This window comes from Oncorhynchus nerka, unplaced genomic scaffold (genome assembly GCF_034236695.1).
Source record: "Oncorhynchus nerka isolate Pitt River unplaced genomic scaffold, Oner_Uvic_2.0 unplaced_scaffold_2160, whole genome shotgun sequence".
Lineage (NCBI taxonomy): Eukaryota > Metazoa > Chordata > Actinopteri > Salmoniformes > Salmonidae > Oncorhynchus > Oncorhynchus nerka.
In genome coordinates, this window is record NW_027039136.1 from 30562 (window position 1) to 48504 (window position 17943).

At 40.9% G+C, this 17943-nt stretch overlaps 1 pseudogene; it reads left to right on the forward strand.

The window, feature by feature from the left end:
• The first annotated feature begins 1213 nt into the window (after positions 1 to 1213).
• LOC115116022 (forkhead box protein I2-A-like) lies at positions 1214 to 3605 on the forward strand (annotated as a pseudogene).
• Positions 3606 to 17943: the final 14338 nt, after the last annotated feature.

Genomic DNA, 17943 nt, shown 5'->3' on the forward strand with positions numbered 1-17943 from the left:
TGTAAATGATCATTGAAGCTCCTCTGATGGCGATCATTGTTTTTTTTTTTAGGGAAAATATTGATTGTCCATTGATGTCTGAAAGTTTCTACAAAATGTTTCTGTGATTTTGATGAAATGCGTTGAAACAAAGTCTGTTGCTCTGAAATAGACCTACCGGTAGATTTTTCTAACCTAAAAAAGAAAAGAAATTGTGATCGATAATTATTTAATATAAAACATTTCCCAAATAGAATGCATTTTTTCCCCCCTCAATTTAAATGCAACGTATTAAACTCTTAAATCATTCTGTCTATTGCGGCCTATATAGGCCTAGTCTACATTTCATAGTTTACCCCCCCAAAAAAAAAAGTGAATAAGCATGTTTGGACAAAGTAATTTTTTATTACACATTTTAATAACCCACCCAATAAATACATTACTAAAATGAAATGACAGGAGCAGTGGTCCAGCGACGCGGGAAATCACATTACCTCAGCGACGCGGGAAACCATCACATTACCGGGTGTTGTGTTGCTCTGTCACACTTGTAACACATAAGCCATGTTTATTGTCAACTAATCCGTCCCAGAGATCGTGTGGTCTAAACACATAGCCTATAGTACATTGTATATTTGTATGTTTTAAGAGGCTAACTTGGTTTATGTTTTACTTTGTCACACATTGGGACGCCAGGAGTGTTTGTTAACTACCATAAAATAATCCCGTTGTTTTATCCCTACCCTCTTAGAGGGAAACGGCTCATGTTGCTCGCGTCATATAGAACACCCCTAAAGGTTCTATAGAGAATAAACCCCTTTTTGTAGGGTTCTTTGATCAGAACCGCAGTATGGTTAGATGTTCTTCTTCGCTGAACCAAAATGTTGGTTCTATGCCGAACCGTTTGTTCTCAGTATGTATCCTACTGTTCACCAAAACGCAAAGGCTACTTCATAAACTGGCAATTTATATATATATATATAATATATAAAATATTTATTTCAATTACATTTTGTATATGGGAATTATGAAGGTATATTCATAAAACTATTATTTAAGATATATATTGGTAAAAGTGTCCTGTGCGTAAAAGTGGAAATATGATTGGCCAACTGTAAAACAGTTTTTATTGGAAAACGTGTAGCCTAAATGCCTATTTTTATTGCGTATGCTTATTAGGCTATACATGCGCGGTAAATTGCTCAGCCTATCTTGCTCCAGGTTAACTCCTAAAACGGCATTAATGAGTGGGCCAGTATCTCTCACCAGTATCTCTCCCATTGATGCACAGATTCAGTTAAGACAATTCGACTGAAGCGTGACAGAGAAGAGGGAGTCACCCTCGAGACAGTTCCTTTCACAGGGGTTTTACCTGTCGACGCTCCAGGCGGAACGCTTAAATACGCCTCCTCCCCTTGGGTCTAGCCTTCAGTCCTCCGGGAGAGACTGACCGAAACAGACACTTTGGGAAAGGAACCGCATGTTGTTGATGATAGAAAAAGATACCAGGATTCGTACTCAAATAGAACGGATTATGAACGCTTTTGGACAGCAGCCATCCAACGCGCAGACTAGCCCCATTCAGCACCACAGCGCACAGGAGCTCCTGGATATGGCCGTGTACTGCGATAACTTCGGCAGCATGTACCAGCACCAGCAAAACCTCCATCATGGTCACCACCCGCAGAGGCCGCCGGCGCATCCTCCAAGCTACGGCCTCGGTGAGTACACCTCGCCAACCACCAACCCGTACCTGTGGCTAAACGGACCGAGCATCGACTCGTCTCCATACCTGACGGGATTGAATGGAGCATCGTACATACAGTCTGGATACGGAGCGAACCAGCGGCAGTTCCTGCCCCCTCCTACGGGGTTTGGTGGAGCTGACCTCGGATGGCTGTCAATCTCCAGCCAGCAGGAGCTCTTCAAGATGGTTCGACCTCCTTACTCTTACTCAGCGCTCATAGCCATGGCTATCCAGGGCGCCGGGGACAAGAGGTTGACGCTGAGTCACATCTATCAGTATGTGGCAGAGAATTTTCCGTTTTATAAGAAGAGCAAAGCAGGCTGGCAGAACTCAATCAGACACAACCTGTCACTAAATGACTGTTTTAAGAAAGTTGCCCGGGATGACGATGATCCTGGTAAGTTACAATACCTGTTGTATTTATTTCATTTATTTATTTATACCTGTTGTACTTGTAATTAACTCGTCATTATTTACACTTATTAAATGTGTCATTTTGGAATGTCATACCTTTGCCATTTGATTTTGGTAAGACGTGTCTGACAGAAGACTAGAACAGTCATGACCTTTGATATCTCGAACTACAGAACTACATTGTCTGTTGTGTCCTGTCTTCATGTCTTCATAGGAAAGGGGAATTACTGGACATTGGACCCAAACTGTGAGAAAATGTTCGATAACGGCAACTTCCGAAGAAAGAGAAAGAGACGAGCTGACTTGAACGGAGGAGACACCAACAACACTGTTCTTCCGGTGAAATCCGAAGACACTGCCGCCCTGAAGCTCTCCGACACGGCCAGCATCATGAGTTCATCCCCTCTCAGCCTCCAGAACTCCCCTGGTTCCTCCGAGCCCAAATCATCTCCGTCCCCGTCTGTGGAACACAGTCCCTGTTACAACAACTTTGTCTCCACTATGAACACGATGCTGGCGGGGAGTAACAACGGCTCTACCCGGGAGGGGGGGCAGGGGGGACTTTGGTTCAGGAGGACATGTTATGGGGGATTTGTCGCCTCATCAGACCCGAGAGAACATGCCCGGACTTGGTTCATACTCGCCCTCTCAAATCACGCCATTGAACACTGATACCACTCACCTCTCCACAGCTAATAGAATGAACTACTACACATCAGCACAGAACAATCACAGTGGAGGCCTGGGCCTCACCAACTCTCTCCCAAACCACTTCAGTGTTAATCATTTGATATACAGCCGCGAAGGAACCGAGGTGTAAGGCAGTAGGCTATAAGCCTTGTCCTAATTATGTCAGATATATGTAGATAATATAATGCAACTCGTTGGCATTCTCGTATGAAGTACTCAGTGAGTACATCAATAACCATGATTATTATTCATGTTACGCATTCCACAATAAGAACGTGTTATAAGCAACGTCTTAAATATACTTTCTCGTGATTGAATGTGAATTCAAAGTGGGTCGAAACTACTACGTTCGACTTAGCATTTTTAAGAGCATAATTAAGACCAACTTTGTTGTTTTTATGCCCAACTGGAGCCCTGGAATGGGTGTTGCCTCGGAATAAACATGTATCTGTACTCTTTTCCTTTCACCTTATTTCTATTGGCCTTGTGTAACTGCGTGGATGACGTCACAGTGCCTTTCAGAAGAGCTTGTATTTTTTTTTAAAAAATAGAACACTATTACTACTGCTACTGCAGACATGTGTTTTGTTATGTAGCCTAAATTAGTAGCCCTCTTTGGAGACCACTTTGTGTACTTTTATTTTAGAAGGAATTGTGTGTGTGTATATTTTATTTAAGCCTATTGTCAAACGTTTGGAATAAATGTAATATCTGAAATGATTGATTGTGTCATATTTTCTAGCGGACTTGTTTGTCAAAGTGAAGACGTCTCAGATTTATCCGCTATAATACTCAAGTTTGCAATAAACCAGCGCTCTATTTCATTTTTTTTATCACGCACGATTCCATTTTACTTATAAAAACTAAAATCTTGAAATGATTAACGTGTAAATCTTAACTTATGGCTCCCAATTCTAATACATGATTATTTTTAGGTTACTTTTACATAACATTGTAAGTTTACGTTGAAAACACTAATGCGCCTGTGGGATTTGATAGGCTACAGCTGTTAATGGTGTGGGAGAACATGTTCACTGACTCTTTACAATACCAAACAGTATTTATAATGGGACTGACAATTATTTACCAGAAGTATTTCAGGTTTAATCGAGGTTGGAATTAATCCTACACCCCGCCGTGTACTCTCCCCTCCCTCCCTCCATTCCATTCATAAACTTTCCAGACAATCAGCCACAATCAGATATTCCATCTCAGACTCGCGAATACAGTTCCAGTAGGCTGCCATACAGTTGGTAAATTGATCAATGATATTTCATATTGAATGTAAGAAGAAATTAACGTCCATTCACGTAACAGGCTACAACAATGAAGGCCTCACCTTTTGCTGAAGTTTCCTCTGTGATCATTAGCTCATGTCTCCTCAACTGTATGAAAACAGTAGGTGAGACTGAGACATTTTCCAGCTTGTCACTTTGAATAAACCCAATTTACGCTGAGATTCAAGACACATTTCTGCCCAGTTCAGAAGTTCAGCTACTGGTCTTATTTAAACGGTGTGTATGGATAGATGGACACTTGTGGAATTGAATAGTTCACACCTGTTTTCAGTTTATTCAGCCGGGGGGAAAGTTTCGTCACTCACAGCATAAAACGCGGAGTGATTTTTTTTAAACATCGTGTGAGAAATAAGAATGATAGATAGTTCGATGTTTTCTTATGAGTTGTGAATCAACCTGGACGCGTTTCCACTGAGCGATTCATGTCAGCGCAAAATAGCATGTAACACCCATTGTTTGGTCATGTGCAGTTGTCCTGCTATTATGGGACAAAAACAAGATAAATACTGTCCCTGCTTTGCTGTAGTGGGCAATAATAACCAGAGAGAGAGCTTTCCCATGAAAAATGTTCAAGCCATTAAACGGCTATCTTACTCATGTCCGTATTTTGAAACAATTTACGGTTACGCACGAAATCAAAGGAAGTAAATTAAAGAGAACACCTCTTAATTGGTGGATAATTCAGTGCGCTCTGGCGCTCTGTTGTCTCGACTAAAGCTAAATTGACAAGAGGTTCGTGCCCGTAGCTGTGACACAATGGGCCCTGGCAATACCAAGGATCCCCTCCTGCGCTCGGATGAAAACATTCGGTGACCCCAGATCTGGGAACGTATTATATCACTCAGACCACATCTCCCTCCTGTTGTCCATGAAGCATGGGCTTCCTATCTAACAAAGAGTATTTTTGTAAAACTCAAACGGTTCTCACAGCGACAAGTTTTCAATTGAAAATCCTGTCTTTCACCAATGTTGTAATGTAGGCCTACCAGTAAATAGAACATAGATGTCCTGTGTAATTACAACGTTATACATAACCCTGTAAAATAGCTAGAAAACTATAAACATGCAACAATTAATTGAAATAGTGATAAACTCATTGTAGGACCTATTTTATGTATGTGTCTATTGGTAGGCCTATGCTCTGCCATTAAAACTCCCTGACCACCCACTGGCACCATGTTCTATTCACACTTTAAGTCCAGGTTTGACTTGACACATTCAGGAGTAAATACACAAACAAATGAACATGACAATAAGTCAATTATTCCTCTAAACCAGACAGATCTGCCCTTCTCGGGGACCAGTGTTATGAGGGCCGACATGTCAGCTAAAATACATATTCTTGGCTACTCTAGAAAATATCATATATATTTTTTTCAAATTCTCATCATTTATAAAAAAATAAAATAAAAATGATTACAAAGATGTCCCACAATCGTGCAAATACAGATGGCATTTCACACTCCCATTCATAACATGTGCCCCTGCTACACTTCCATGAAGTGGTGGTCGGTAGTTTTCCATCTAGTCAATTATCAGAGATCTACCGTCTCCATCTCACGTCTCCGTCCTGATACGCTCCACTACCCTCTGCCCGAGGGGAATTTCACCTGGCCGGGTCCTCATTGAATATCAGTCACCTGGCAACCTGGTGGTTCTCCCATACCTGATGCCTTCTTCAGGGCCCCGACCTGGCCTCCATACCCCCAGGGCTAGGGATCGGCCCAGGCCATGGTGGGAGCGTCTCAGGTAGGGTGGCCCCAATCTCGATAGCCCAACCCTGGTCCCCATAGAAGCCCCAAGCCCAGAGTCCTCAAACCCAACCTGGTCTCCATAGAAGCCCCAAGCCCAGAGTCCTCAAACCCAACCCTGGTCCCATAGAAGCCCCAAACCGAACCCTGGTCCCCATAGAAGCCCCAAACCCAACCCTGGTCCCCATAGAAGCCCCAAACCCAACCCTGGTCCCCATAGAAGCCCCAACCCCAACCCTGGTCCCCATAGAAGCCCCAAACACAACCCTGGTCCCCATAGAAGCCCCAAACACAACCCTGGTCCCCATAGAAGCCCCAAACCCGGCCCTGGTCCCCATAGAAGCCCCAAGCCAAACCCGGTCCCCATAGAAGCCCCAAACCCGGCCCTGGTCCCCATATAAGCCCCAAACCCGGCCCTGGTCCCCATAGAAGCCCCAAGCCCAGTGGGCTAATATAAAACCATAATGAGGGGTTTCAGGATCAACTGCGTCACCTTCAAAAGGCAGGAGCCTCATAATTGGATGGTGGTGTTTGACCCAGGTTTGGGACGGGATTATTTTAAATCTTTAATCCCGTCAATTTCTCCTCTAGATGGACAGGACAGGAAGTATCCGTTTTTTAAGCTGGTCATGTGATATGGCAGAAGGTCCAGAAACCAGGCTGTGTGTGTGTGGCTGGGGAATGTTTGTCAGCAGGGTCAGGAAGCGTTACTTCCTCAAACATGAGGTCTTTAGAGAGAACCAGAGATCAGCTGTCCTTTCCTCGGCCCTGATATAAGGTTATCAGGTTGGGTTGGAGGGAAAGAAGTGGACAACAATGTATTTGGTCAAAATACTACAGAAAACATTATAGACCTGCTACCAGGTAAACTACTGATAAAACATTATAGACCTGGTACCAGGTAAACTACTGATATAACATTATAGACCTGGTACTGATATAACATTATAGACCTGGTACTGATAAAACATTATAGACCTGGTACCAGGTAAACTACTGATATAACATTATAGACCTGGTACCAGGTAAACTACTGATATAACATTATAGACCTGGTACTGATATAACATTATAGACCTGGTACTGATAAAACATTATAGACCTGGTACTGATATAACATTATATACCTGGTACTGATGTAACATTATAGACCTGCTACCAGGTAAACTACTGATATAACATTATAGACCTGGTACCAGGTAAACTACTGATGTAACATTATAGACCTGGTACCAGGTAAACTACTGATATAACATTATAGACCTGGTACTGATATAACATTATAGACCTGGTACCAGGTAAACTACTGATGTAACATTATAGACCTGGTACCAGGTAAACTACTGATATAACATTATAGACCTGGTACTGATATAACATTATAGACCTGGTACCAAGGAAACTACTGATATAACATTATAGACCTGGTACTGATATAACATTATAGACCTGGTACCAGGAAACTACTGATATAACATTATAGACCTGGTACTGATATAACATTATAGACCTGGTACTGCTATAACATTATAGACCTGCTACCAGGTACTATATAACTTATAGATATAACATTATAGACCTGGTACTGATATAACATTATAGACCTGGTACTGATATAACATTATAGACCTGGTACTGATATAACATTATAGACCTGCTAAGGTAAACTACTGATATAACATTATAGACCTGGTACTGATACATTATAGACCTGGTACTGATAAACATTATAGTGGTAATGTAACATTATAGACCTGGTACTGATAAAACATTATAGACCTGTTACTGATATAACATTATAGACCTGGTACTGATAAATATTTTAGACCTGGTACTGATAAAACATTATAGACCTGGTACCAGGTAAACTACTGATAAAACATTATAGACCTGGTACTGATAAAACATTATAGACCTGGTACTGATATAACATTATAGACCTGGTACTGATATAACATTATAGACCTGGTACTGATATAACATTATAGACCTGGTACTGATATAACATTATAGACCTGGTACCAGGTAAACTACTGATAAAACATTATAGACCTGGTACTGATATAACATTATAGACCTGGTACCAAGGAAACTACTGATAAAACATTATAGACCTGGTACTGATATAACATTATAGACCTGGTACTGATATAACATTATAGACCTGGTACTGATATAACATTATAGACCTGGTACTGATATAACATTATAGACCTGGTACTGATGTAACATTATAGACCTGCTACCAGGTAAACTACTGATATAACATTATAGACCTGGTACTGATATAACTTATAGATACTGATATAACATTATAGACCTGGTACTGATATAACATTATAGACCTGGACCTGGTACCATTATAGACCTGCTACCAGGTAAACTACTGATATAACATTATAGACCTGGTACTGATATAACATTATAGACCTGGTACTACTGATATAACATTATAGACCTGGTACCTGACCTGGTACTGATATAACATTATAGACCTGGTACTGATAAAACATTATAGACCTGGTACTGATATAACATTATAGACCTGGTACTGATATAAACATTATAGACCTGGTACTGATATAACATTATTGGTACTGATATAACATTATAGACCTGGTACTGATATAACATTATAGATATAATAACATTATAGACCTGGTACTGATATAAATTATAGACCTGGTACTGATATAACATTATAGACCTGGTACTGATATAACATTATAGACCTGGTACTGATATAACATTATAGACCTGGTACTGATATAACATTATAGACCTGGTACTGATATAACATTATAGACCTGGTACTGATATAACATTATAGACCTGGTACTGATATAACATTATAGACCTGGTACCAGGTAAACTACTGATATAACATTATAGACCTGGTACTGATATAACATTATAGACCTGGTACTGATATAACATTATAGACCTGGTACTGATATAACATTATAGACCTGGTACTGATATAACATTATAGACCTGGTACTGATATAACATTATAGACCTGGTACTGATATAACACTTATAACATTATAGACCTGGTATATAACATTACTGGTAAACTACTGATATAACATTATAGACCTGGTACTGATATAACATTATAGACCTGGTACTGATATAACATTATAGACCTGGTAATATAACATTATAGACCTGGTACTGATATAACATTATAGACCTGGTACTAAACATTATAGACCTATAAACTACTGATATAACATTATAGACCTGGTACTGATATACTTATAGACCTGGTACCAGGTAAACTACTGATATAACATATAGACCTGGTACTGATATAACATTATAGATACTGATATATAAACATTATAGACCTGGTAAAAACTACTGATATTAACATTATTAGACCTGGTACTGATATAACATTATAGACCTGGTACTGATATAACATTATAGACCTGGTACTGATATAACATTATAGACCTGGTACTGATATAACATTATAGACCTGGTACCAGGTAAACTACTGATATAACATTATAGACCTGGTACTGATATAACATTATAGACCTGGTACTGATATAAACATTATAGACCTACTGATATAACATTATAGACCTGGTACTGATGTAACATTATAGACCTGGTACTGATGTAACCAGGTAAACTAAACTTATAGACTGACTATATAACATTATAGACCTGGTACTGATATAACATTATAGACCTGGTACTGATATAACATTATAGACCTGGTACTGATATAACATTATAGACCTGGTACTGATATAACATTATAGACCTGGTACTGATATAACATTATAGACCTGGTACTGATAAAACATTATAGACCTGGTACTGATATAACATTATAGACCTGGTACTATATAACATTATAGACCTGGTACTGATATAACATTATAGACCTGGTACTGATAAAACATTATAGACCTGGTACTGATATAACATTATAGACCTGGTACCAAGGAAACTACTGATAAAACATTATAGACCTGGTACTGATATAACATTATAGACCTGGTACTGATATAACATTATAGACCTACTAACATTATAGACCTGGTACTGATATAACATTATAGACCTGGTACTGATGTAACATTATAGACCTGCTACCAGGTAAACTACTGATATAACATTATAGACCTGGTACTGATATAACATTATAGACCTGGTAGATATAACATTATAGACCTGGTACTGATATAACATTATAGACCTGGTACGGAAAACATTATAGACCTGCTACCAGGTAAACTACTGATATAACATTATAGACCTGGTACTGATATACATTATAGACCTGGTACCAGGTAAACTACTGATATAACATTATAGACCTGCTACTGATATAACATTATAGACCTGGTACTGATAAACATTATAGACCAAACTGAAACTATATAACATTATAGACCTGGTACTGATATAACATTATAGACCTGGTACTGATATAACATTATAGACCTACTGATATAACATTATAGACCTGGTACTGATATAACATTATAGACCTGGTACCAGGTAAACTACTGATATAACATTATAGACCTGGTACTGATATAACATTATAGACCTGGTACTGATATAACATTATAGACCTGGTACTGATATAACATGATAGACCTGGTACTGATGATTATAGACCTGGTACTGATGTAACATTATAGACCTGCTACCAGGTAAACTACTGATATAACATTATAGACCTGGTACTGATATAACATTATGACCTGGTACTGATAACATTATAGACCTGGTACTGATATAACATTATAGACCTGGTACTGATATAACATTATAGACCTGCATGATAAACATTATAGACCTGCTACCAGGTAAACTACTGATATAACATTATAGACCTGGTAATGATATACCATTATAGACCTGTACCAGGTAAACTACTGATATAACATTATAGACCTGGTACTGATATAACATTATAGACCTGGTACTGATATAACATTATAGACCTGGTACTGATATAACATTATAGACCTGGTACTATATAACATTATAGACCTGGTACTGATATAACATTATAGACCTGGTACTGATATAACATTATAGCCTGGTACTGATATAACATTATAGACCTGGTAGGTAAACTACTGATATAACATTATAGACCTGGTACTGATATAACATTATGACCTGGAGATATAACATTATAGACCTGGTACTGATATAACATTATAGACCTGGTACTGATATAACATTATAGACCTGGTACTGATATAACATTATAGACCTGGTAAACTACTGATATAACATTATAGACCTGCTACTGATATAACATTATAGACCTGGTACTGATATAACATTATAGAGAATCATTATAGACCTCCAGGTAAACTACTGATATAACATTATAGAGATATAACATTATAGACCTGCTACCAGGTAAAACTTGATATAACATTATAGAAGATATAACATTATAGACCTGGTACTGATATAACATTATAGACCTGATATAACATTATAGACCTGCTACTGATATAACATTATAGACCTGAGTAAACTGCTGATAAACATTATAGACCTGCTACCAGGTAAACTACTGATATAACATTATAGACCTGACTGATATAACATTATAGACCTGGTACTGATATAACATTATAGACCTGGTACTGATATAACATTATAGAGGTACCTCCTGGTACTCATTATAGACCTGGTACTGATATAACATTATAGACCTGGTACTGATATAACATTATAGACCTGGTACTGATATAACATTATAGACCTGGTTAAACTGAAGAGAATATAACATTATAGACCTCATGTCATTATAGACCTGCTACCAGGTAAAACTACTGATGATCTAAGGTAAACTAAAACAAGTTAACGTGATTTGTCAGTGTGATATACACCTTGTAATTGATATTTTCTTACTGTAAATGAGTGTTGATATGCTAGTAGGAAAACTGTAGATTAGGTGAGAGATCTACTGAGAGAATAGCAGTTTTCAGTGAATTTATGTCAATCATGAGACTCTACAGAATTTTACTGCATGACAAGAACATTCCCTGCACCTACAGAGTGATCAAATAAAATTCCACCTGTAGTGGGCAGGTAGAGAGGATAATCAGTCAGCCTGCGGCTAGGAGAGACTCCTTTCTGAGGAGAATCAGTCTGCCTGCTGCTAGGAGAGCCTCCTTTCTGAAGAGAATCAGTCAGCCTGATTATGAGCCTCCTTTCTGAAGAGAATCAGTCAGCCTGCGGCTGGGAGAGAGCCCCTTTCTGAAGAGAATCAGTCAGCCTGATTATGAGCCTCCTTTCTGAGGAGAATCAGTCTGCCTGCTGCTAGAACCTCCTTTCTGAGAGAACCAGTCCCAGTCTCTGCACCTACAGAGTGATCAAATAAAATTCCACACCTGTAGTGGGCAGGTAGAGAGGATAATCAGTCTGCCTGCGGCTAGGAGAGACTCCTTTCTGAGGAGAATCAGTCTGCCTGCTGCTAGGAGAGCCTCCATTCTGAAGAGAATCAGTCAGCCTGATTATGAGCCTCCTTTCTGAAGAGAATCAGTCAGCCTGCGGCTAGGAGAGAGCCTCCTTTCTGAAGAGAATCAGTCAGCCTGATTATGAGCAGAAGAGAACCAGTCAGTCTCTGCACCAACAGAGTGATCAAATAAAATTCCACACCTGTAGTGGGCAGGTAGAGAGGATAATCTCAGCCTTTCTTTCTGAAGAGAATCAGTCTGCCTGCTGGGAGAGCCTCCTTTCTGAAGAGAATCAGTCAGCCTGATTATGAAAGAGAATCAGTCAGCCTGCGGCTTCCTCTGAAGAGAATCAGTCAGCCTGCTCTTTCTGAAGAGAATCAGTCAGCTAGAGAGCCTCCTTTCCTGCCTTCTGAAGCCTCCTTTCTGAAGAGAACCAGTCAGCCTGCGGCTAGGAGAGCCTCCTTTCTGAGAGAATCAGTCAGCCTGCTGCTAGGAGAGAGGCTCCTTTCTGAAGAGAATCGGTCAGCCTAATTATGAGCCTCCTTTCTGAAGAGAATCAGTCTGCCTGATTATGAGCCTCCTTTCTGAAGAGAATCAGTCAGCCTGCTGCTAGGAGAGCCTCCTTTCTGAAGAGAATCGGTCAGCCTGATTATGAGCCTCCTTTCTGAAGAGAATCAGTCTGCCTGATTATGAGCCTCCTTTCTGAAGAGAATCAGTCAGCCTGCTGCTAGGAGAGCCTCCTTTCTGAGAGAATCAGTCAGCCTGCTGCTAGGAGAGACTCCTTTCTGAAGAGAATCAGTCAGCCTGCTGCTAGGAGAGCCTCCTGTCTGAGAGAATCAGTCAGCCTGCTGCTAGGAGAGCCTCCTTTCTGAAGAGAATCAGTCAGCCCGATTATGAGCCTCATTTCTGAAGAGAATCAGTCTGCCTGATTATGAGCCTCCTTTCTGAAGAGAATCAGTCAGCCTGCGGCTAGGAGAGCCTCCTTTCTGAAGAGAACCAGTCAGCCTGCGGCTAGGGAGAGCCTCCTTTCTGAGAGAATCAGTCAGCCTGCGGCTAGGAGAGCCTCCTTTCAGAGAGAATCAGTCTGCCTGCTGCTAGGAGAGCCTCCTTTCTGAAGAGAATCAGTCAGCCTGCGGCTAGGAGAGCCTCTTTTCTGAAGAGAATCAGTCTGCCTGCTGCTAGGAGAGCCTCCTTTCTGAAGAGAATCAGTCTGCCTGCTGCTAGGAGAGCCTCCTTTCTGAAGAGAATCAGTCAGCCTGCTGCTAGGAGAGCCTCCTTTCTAAGAGAATCAGTCAGCCTGCGGCTAGGAGATTATGAGCCTCTTTTCTGAAGATCATGTTGCATTCTGATTAGGGGACAGAGAGACACACAGGGCCCTGGGGCCTGGAGCTGCCTGGTGCTGCCTGGGGATGGGTAGTGGAGCTGCCTGGAACTGGGTAGTGGAGCTGCTTGGATCAGCCTAGGCTGGGTAGTGGAGCTTCCTGGAACTGGGTAGTGGAGCTGCCTGGAACTGGGTAGTGGAGCTGCCTGGAACTTGGTAGTGGAGCTGCCTGGAACTGGGTATTGGAGCTGCCTGGAACTGGGTGGTGGAGCTGACTGGAGCTGGGTAGTGGAGTTGCCTGGAACTGGGTAGTGGAGCTGCCTGGAACTGGGTAGTGGAGCTGCCTGGAACTGGGTAGTGGAGCTCCCTGGAACTGTGTAGTGGAGCTGCCTGGAACTGGGTAGTGGAGCTGGGTAGTGGAGCTGCCTGGAACTGGGTAGTGGAGCTGGGTAGTGGAGCTGCCTGGAACTGGGTAGTGGAGCAGCCTGGAGTAGTGGGGGTGGGGGGTGGGGGGGCACTCAGTGAGTGACATGGGTTGGAGGGATGGATGAATCCGGTTGGATGAAGTTTCCCTCTACTCAGCAAGGTGTGAACCCTTCTTTCCTCCCACTAGTCATTACAAGATCCCGTCAACTGATAGTGGCAGAAAAGCAAGGCTAGGGCTTCCTGTCACCGTCTATAGATCAGATGCTGTGGGTCGGGGAGGAAAAGATAAAAGTGGGATGATTTTCAGCTCTAGATTTTTAGTTTAAAATATTACAAGTTTGGGTGATAAGTTCATTAAGAACATAAATGTATGGGAAGAGCTCATTCATTAATTGGTACAGGTTTCCCAATAGGTTTTATTGTATTTTACAGGTTTCGTCAGTAGGTTTTATTGTATTTTACATGTTTCTCAATAGGTTTTATTGTATTTTACAGGTTTCTTAATAGGTTTTACTGTATTTTACAGGTTTCCCAATAGGTTTTACTGTATTTTACATGTTTCTTAATAGGTTTTATTGTATTTTACAAGTTTCGCCAGTAGGTTTTACTGTATTTTACCGTTTTCCAAGGGCTTATGAATTACTTGGTATGCTGTTGTAAATTCAAAAATCTAATTCTGTGTCAAGTTAAATCTCAGCACTAACCATTTTACCCCATATAACACTTCTTTCCAGACAAATGTGAAGGGTAATATGAAAAGTGATATGTTCAGGGCAATCTCCTCGCCTGTCTGACCCCTATGAGAAGAGCGTGATATCGGGGACCAGAGAGAGGATGATTCCTGTCTCTTTATATCCACCATCTGCTTGTAGCAGTCAGTAGGAATTACGGGACATTATTTTATACTACAGCCCAATCCTTTTTTCTTTTTGAGGCCGTTAAACATTTAACCGTTCGACATGATGACAGCTCCCAGGGTAGCTAGGGGAGCAGCTAGCTGTCCTAAGGTTGTATCCCAAATACAACCCTATTCCCTACTTTATGCACTTTTTTGTGTTGTTGACCAGGGCTTGTATTCCTATACAGGAAGAGGTTGCCATTTGGGACTCAGCCCTAGACCGTGGGGCTGAGAGGCTTGTCTTCACAGTGACTCTAGAAAGACGGCGAACATCTGATAGCCGAGGAGAATGCCTATCAATCGGTATGACCTGGTAGGGTTTCCATCAGTCTCCATACTGGGGCTCATAAAACAGTAATGTATTGGTCTGATAACTGCATGGGATCCCCGGTCTGAGGTGGGAGGAGGCAGCACAACGTATGGATGGATTTAAACAGAACCAAGCCTCATCTCACCGTCACACTCCTGGGTTATAGGACTGTCCCTCCATCTCACCGTCACACTCCTGGGGTTATAGGACTGTCCCTCCATCTCACCGTCACACTCCTGGGTTATAGGACTGTTCCTCCATCTCACCGTCCACCTCTGGGTTATAGGACTGTTCCTCCATCTCACCGTCACACTCCTGGGTTATAGGACTGTTCCTCCATCTCACCGTCACACTCCTGGGTTATAGGACTGTTCCTCCATCTCACCGTCACACTCCTGGGTTATAGGACTGTCCCTCCATCTCACCGTCACACTCCTGGGTTATAGGACTGTTCCTCCATCTCACCGTCACACTCCTGGGTTATAGGACTGTCCCTCCATCTCACCGTCACACTCCTGGGTTATAGGACTGTCCCTCCATCTCACCGTCACACTCCTGGGTTATAGGACTGTCCCTCCATCTCACCGTCACACTCCTGGGTTATAGGACTGTTCCTCCATCTCACCGTCACACGGGTTATAGGACTGTTCTCCATCTCACCGTCAGACTGCTGACTGTGAAGGGGCTACTGTTCCTCCATCTCACCGGTTTTACTGTATTTTATAGGACTTTCCTCTATCTGTTTTGCCTGCTGTTACAGGACTGTTCCTCCATCTTACCGTCATTTTCTAGGTTATAGGACTGTCCCTCCATCTCACCGTCACATCCTGGGTTATAGGACTGTTCCTCCATCTCACCGTCACACTTTTATAGGACTTCCCTCCATCTCTCACCGTTTCCTGGGTTCTATAGGACTGTTCCTCCATCTCAGGTTTTACTGTATTTTATAGGACTGTCCCTCCATTTCACCGTCACACTTTTATAGGACTGTTCCTCCATCTCACCGTATGTTACCTGGTTATAGGACTGTTTTTCTAGGTTTCTCTGGGTTATAGGACTGTTTTTATATCTCATATGTCACACTCCTGGGTTATAGGACTGTCCCTCCATTTTACCGTACACTCCTGGGTATAGGTTTCCTCCATCTCAGGTCACACTCCTTTGATAGGACTGTTCCTCCATCTCACCCCGTTTTACTGGGTTATAGGACTTTCTCATCTCACCGTTTTACTCCTGGGTTATAGGACTTTCTCCATCTCACCGTATTTTATAGGTTTCCCTCCATCTCACCGTTTTACTGTATTTTATAGGGTTTCCCCTCCATTTTACTGTATTTTCCTGGGTTATAGGACTGTCCCTCCATCTCACCGTCACACTCCTGGGTTAGGGACTGTTTTTCCATCTCACCGTCACACTTTACTGGGTTATAGGTTTCCCTCCATCTTACTGTATATTATGGGTTAATAGGACTGTCCCTCTATCTTTCCGTCAACAGGGTTACTGGGTTATAGGACTGTTCCTCCATCTCACCGTCACACTCCTGGGTTATAGGTGTTCTCCATCTCACCGTATGTTACAGGTTTCTCCAGTAGGTTTTCCTGGGTTTATCAGGACTGTTTACTGATTTTATAGGTTTCTCACCGGTTTTACTCCTTTATAGGACTCTCCCTCCATCTCACCGTTTTACTCCTGGGTTATAGGACTGTCCCTCCATCTCACCGTATTTTACAGGGTTATAGGACTGTTTTCCCGGCAGACTGCATGACTTCTGAATAGTTTTACCTGTATTTATAGGTTTATCAGTAGGTTTACTGTATTTTATGGGTTTCTCAGTAGGTTTTACTGTATTTAAAGGCTTATCAGTAGGTTTTGACTGTATTTTATGGGTTTCTCAATAGGTTTTACTGTATTTTATAGATTTCCCAGTAGGTTTTACTGTATTTTATAGGTTTCTCATAGGTTTTACTGTACATTAAAGGCTTATCAGTAGGTTTTACTGTATTTTATAGGTTTCTCAATAGGTTTTACTGTATTTTATAGGTTTCTCCATATGTTTTACTGTATGTTACAGGTTTCTCAGTAGGTTTTACTGTATTTTACAGGTTTATCAGTAGGTTTTACTGTATTTTATAGGTTTCTCAATAGTTTTACCTGTATTTTACAGGTTTATCAGTAGGTTTTACTGTATTTTATAGGTTTCTCAATAGGTTTTACTGTATTTTATAGGTTTCTCCATATGTTTTACTGTATGTTACAGGTTTCTCAGTGGGTTTACTGTATTTTACAGGTTTATCAGTAGGTTTTACTGTATTTTATGGGTTTCTCAGTGGGTTTTACTGTATTTTACAGGTTTCCCAATATGATTTACTGTATTTTACAGGTTTCTCAGTAGGTTTTACTGTATTTTATGGGTTTCCCAATATCTTAGCCATTTCTTATGTAGCTATCATTGTGGTGGGAAGAATTAAACCAATTATTTACCGAAATTGTTATTGAAATAATCATTGTTGAACAGGTTTAACTACATCAGAGAAAATGCACATGTACAGTAAAAATATAGTATAGATATATAGTATAGATCCAGTATTTACCCGATCTAGTTCTAGAAATGTATAGTATAGATCCAGTATTTACCCGATCTAGTTCTAGAAATG